This window comes from Grammomys surdaster, unplaced genomic scaffold (genome assembly GCF_004785775.1).
Source record: "Grammomys surdaster isolate TR1022 unplaced genomic scaffold, NIH_TR_1.0 278, whole genome shotgun sequence".
In the NCBI taxonomy this organism is placed as follows: domain Eukaryota; kingdom Metazoa; phylum Chordata; class Mammalia; order Rodentia; family Muridae; genus Grammomys; species Grammomys surdaster.
In genome coordinates, this window is record NW_021604719.1 from 4,160,216 (window position 1) to 4,165,288 (window position 5,073).

At 43.5% G+C, this 5,073-nt stretch overlaps 1 pseudogene across 1 annotated transcript; it reads right to left on the reverse strand.

The window, feature by feature from the left end:
- Nucleotides 1–1,862: 1,862 nt before the first annotated feature.
- On the reverse strand, nt 1,863–2,723 carry LOC114629219 (annotated as a pseudogene). Its single transcript, XR_003712612.1, has one exon. The product of XR_003712612.1 is annotated as a vesicle-associated membrane protein-associated protein A pseudogene (transcript).
- Between the last annotated feature and the right edge of the window lie 2,350 nt (nt 2,724–5,073).

Below are 5,073 nucleotides of genomic sequence, written 5' to 3' on the forward strand. Positions count from 1 at the left end.
TTCAGCCATTTATCAAATTAGTAAATTTTTTTCTTCAAAATTACTAGAGCAGACAAAAGACCAAGAGATCAGAAATTTATAAACACAGAAAAGTCTTTTCTACTCTTATAGGAACTCAGAACTCCCAGATATAAAATAAAGAGGGTGAATAAGATGAACTCTAAGATATTTTTCTAAGTTTCTGAAAATTAAAATATTTTTTAAAGGATACAAAATACCAAACTTGATACTTATCACTAGGGATGTTGATTATATACAGAGCCTTAAGTGTAATCATAGAATTAGTACTTATGGGATGGGAACTTTAGACTATTTTAATCATGCTTTTCCAGTTATTGGAAAGGAGCTAGCAGCAACAGCTGACACAAGCATTGGCTAATAGCACCTGCAGTAGCAAACAGTGTCCAGAAATTTCCACACACTAGCTAGGGGTTCTATAAAAGATATCACAGAGGACTATAACAACACATATGATCTGACCAACTCAAACACATTTAAAATGAAAAGAAAACCAAAGCGTGTGGGAACATTTCACTCTCACATGAAATGAGCTCACAGGCCTGGCCTGTTGATTGTATCACACATCAAAACTCAAGAGCCAATCTCCCTCTGGCACAGAGCATCTTCTACAAAACCAACATCTAAATTCAAGGATAAAAATTCACTTGTATTAGGCTAGCCTCAGTTTAAAATGTTTAGGCTAGCCTTAGTTTAATATTTTCTCGAATTCCAAAATTTTCTTAGTACGAATAAAATAAGTTAATAAAATAAATGGAGATATAAGGTCAAACTATATCTGCATATATGCAAGAAACTATCAGAACCCAGAGTGTGCATTTAAACCAAACAAGATTTTACAATGATTAACAGTTTGATTTGCAAGGAAAAAGTCCCTTTCCTTATTGGAGACTCATTTTGAATGTGAAGTTAGGCAGGAAAAAAAATCACCCCATTTTTAACTGTGATTACAGTGAAATAAGTCATAAAGTAATAAGAAGTATTAGGCAGGCTGATAAGTACTTCAAAATCCAGGAGAATAAGTCTCTTGACAAAGAAAGTGTAAGAAAAAAAAAATCTAGGAAAAAATGTAGTAACTTAAGCCCAAGACAGCTGCATGGCACATGCTCAAATTCACTGCAACCACAGCACTCTTCTCGAGTTTGATTATTTTATATTTCTATAAACAAATCACTTACAGTTGTTCAAACTACCAGGATAGCCTAAAATTCTATCAATTCCTTTCCTTAATAAATTGAATTTTAATTACAAGTATGTGGAAGGGCTTCAATGCGAGCAAAAGTCATGCAGTATAATTTTCAAATTCCCACTTTTCTTCTAACCGCCCCAGTGACACACAAACATAGGCAAGCTACCAAAAAAAGAATCTGTTAACATATTTGAAAAGAAAAGTTAAATACCATGGGGCAGATTTGTAAAGGTGAAAAACCCAGTCAACAATTGTCAACAATTGACTCAGAAGAGATAGAGAAAAGTTTGCTTTATTAACGTGTGTTAAGAGATACCACCTAGCACTTGGGAGGCAGAAGCAGGCGGATTTCTGAGTTCGAGGCTAGCCTGGTCTACAGGGTGAGTTCCAGGACAGCCAGGACTATACAGAGAAACCCTGTCTCGAAAAACCAAAAAAAAAAAAAAAAAGAGAGAGATACCACTTCCCCCAGTGAACACCTCTTGGCACTGCCTGAGCGAGCAGGTTAGCAAATCTCAGTAAATCATCTATCAAGAGGTAGGTAACTCAGTAGGTAAAAACTAAAAGGACTCTCAAAGTAAACATTTACAAGAACACTTCTTGAACTCTTCTTAAACCGAAAACAAAACAAAACAAAACATTTCTTGGTGCATATCACCACGCACTGAATGGGCAACTGGCTTGTGATGATCCGATAATATGCAATCTGTCCAGTAGCCCAACAGTTCTTTTTTGGTGTGTTTGTTTATTGCGTCCTCCAATCACAAGAGATCATTAGGGGCGAAGCCTATGAGACTACACGCACACAAAGTTTGTCACCGCGGGCGGGCTATACTTCCAATAAGATGGTGGGTAAAGAAACTTTTTTTTTCTGGTCTAAGTGGGGGTAGGGTGAGGGGAATAGTGCTGTGCGCGCCTCACTCTACAAGACGAATTTCCCTAGAAAGAATCCAAAGAAAACTGCTCCGATCACCAGCAGAACAGGAAGAGGCATAGTGCAACCCAGCTTCAAGGAAGTGCAGGAGGAGGGTTCCGGCTTGTCGGGATGCGCTGCCTTTCTGAGTCTCAAGCCTTCTTCCAGTTTGTCACTTTCTGTCGGCGCTTCGAATACACACCTCAGTTTCGAATCCATTAGTTCCCCTGGGTTTGCCCTCCTCCACACGGCCTCCAGATCCGAAGTGTCAGGAGGAGCAAATACTGTCTGCACCATGAACTTATGCCTGACCTCCCGGCTGGGGCCGCAGCAGGAGGGCTGCAGCATGGCTGTGACCGTCACCGTGTTGCCTGGCTCGATGACACCGCTGTTGGGCCGCACGCAGTAGTGTCGAGGGCTGGTACTCTTCACCTTGAAGCACACTTTCCTCGCCGATGGGTTACGAAGTTTAAGATGCGCCGTGACTACCGCGGTGAAGGGGCCTTTGAACTTGAGGTCCGTGGGTGGGTCGAGGACTAGGACCTGCGGGGGCTTCGCGGGGGCTCGGGAGGCGGACGCCATGGGGACGGGAGCGGGTGGCAGTTCGCGACCACAGGTCTCCGCGTCACAACCGCCGTGGCCACGTGCGACCCCATCCTGGGCATCCCTAGTCCCAGCGATGAGGGGAATGTGTGATAATATACGGTTTGTATAGTCACTGCCTCCGAGATAAGCATGGGTTATTGAGCTTGAAACACCCAAAGAACTGTGACGTAACATCCCTTAAATAATTATCTACCTGTCTGAGCCCCTTGAGACTCAAAACTATGTATATGAGTCTTGAGGGAAGGAGGGTCCATGTATATTAAACGTGTGAACGGTAAGTGACGCGCTTCTGAAATTCTACCTCTGTACCCCTCCCGCACTCTACACACAGGGATGATAATGTCTTTGTAAAAAGAAATCTGAAATTTTTTTTAAAAAAGTGGAAAAATATACACTGAGTTTTAAAACATTTAACAGTTCCCAGCATTTTTAGGTGTCTGATTCTGTGGCGATAAGTAATTTACCTTCCCTCCCATTATTACAAGGGCACCCCCAGCCTAGATCCCTGTGTTGGTTAGTTTTGGACAGCAACTTAACCTAGAGTCATCTGGAAGAGCCTCAACTGATTGGCCTATGATCCCCTCTGTGAGAGATTGTCACCATTATGTGAGAAGTCCTAGGCAGGTGTGTGGGAGCAGGGCGGGATAGGGCAACGTTCCTCTGATGGCACATGCTTGTAGATCCTGCCCTGATTTCCTTCAATAATAGACCTGGAAGTGTAATTTAAAATAAACCTTTTCCTCCCCCAAATTGCTTCTGGTCATCGTGTTTATCACAGCAACAGAGATCAAACTAGAATCCCATCTAAAGAGAAACATACAGGAAGTGTTATATATTTCCTAGGAGCTTTATATACGTGTCCCACTTAAAACAAGGTTCCTGTCAGGAGGTGGCATGAACAGAGAACTTCAGAAGTCCTTTCAGTCTCCCTTCCTGTAGGGGTGTGAAGCAGGACACAGAATTGTCACTTTACTGAGTGTTATTTTCATATCAGTCCAGCCAGCCTCTTCAGCCTTAATTTCTTCATCTATAAAGCAGATACCAGAAATGTTGACGTCAGTGTTGTGTGGGTTAAGTGAAGTAATACATAACAAGAAGGGTCTTTACGTTACACACACAAATTTGTTGATAGCCATGTGCAGGTCTGACTCTCATTAATAGTGTTAGGCTACAATCTCCTAGATAAGGTCTGGTTCCTGCCTACAGCTAAGGGATTCCCAGACTGAGCAGCTGCTGGCAATGAGCAAATATTACTTAAATGTACAGAGGGATGAGATAACATCATCCTACTATAAGATGTTTTCATTTGTTGTGGTTCTGGGCATCAAACTCAGGGCTTTAAACATGTTTAGACAAGTGCCCTACCACTGAGCCCAGAGCAGGTGAAGGGTCTTAATGTATTCAAGTGGAGAAGCAAAACTACAAAGCAAAAGCAAACAGACAGGAAAAAGGGCAAGCCTATGTGGCTGGCACACTCTGGGCCCAAAGGGTGGAGTTATCCTCATCATCATGTGGCCATTGGTTCTGCCATTGGTTTAAGAAGACACACACACACACACACACACACACACACACCAAAAAAAACAAAAAGTCACAAAAAATATATTCAAGAGCGTGATGGCCAGGTAGCTAGGAAGGGAGAAGTCAGGATTCGGACTCCCAAAAAAGAGTGGGATGGAACCTTAAAGAGTCAGACTTGGCTGTCATTTTCGTCCTGTGTCCTTCAGTTAAGGCAAATGAAAGACATGTCTACCTTGAGCTTTCCCACCTCTGTCACACACCAACACTACCATCGTCCTCCCTCCCCCAGCCAGCCTCAGCCTCATGCCCACCAGTGTCCAACCCCTTCCTTTCATCATGAGGTCTGGTGATCTGTGCCAAATAACAATGGGAAGTCCTGGTCTGTGTTCTGGGTCACTAGGTCAAGTTTAAGACTTAAAAGCCACTTCCTTTCCCAGAGTAAACAGTGGGGCAGGAAGCTTCCTGGCAACGTTGACAGCCAATTTCTGCCAAACCACGAGCAAAGCATGGGGCTCAGCCAAGGGTGACCACTACACAAACCAACGACTCAGTCTAGAGCAGGGAAAGGGGGAGCCCAACATAGAAGTACAGCCAGGTATGGGTGCCACATGCCTGTAAATCCCAGCACTTGGGACCCGAAGGTAGGAAGACTAGGAGTTCAAGGTCATCCTCAGCTACATAGCTAGTTTGGGGCCAGCCTAGGCTACTCAAGATCCTGTCTCAAAATAGAACAGAGCCCAAAATGGTAATGGCTGGGGGGGTAGGAGAGGAGGGGGTAGAAGAGGAGTGGAGGGGGTAGGAAAGGATGGGGTAAGAAAGGAGGGGG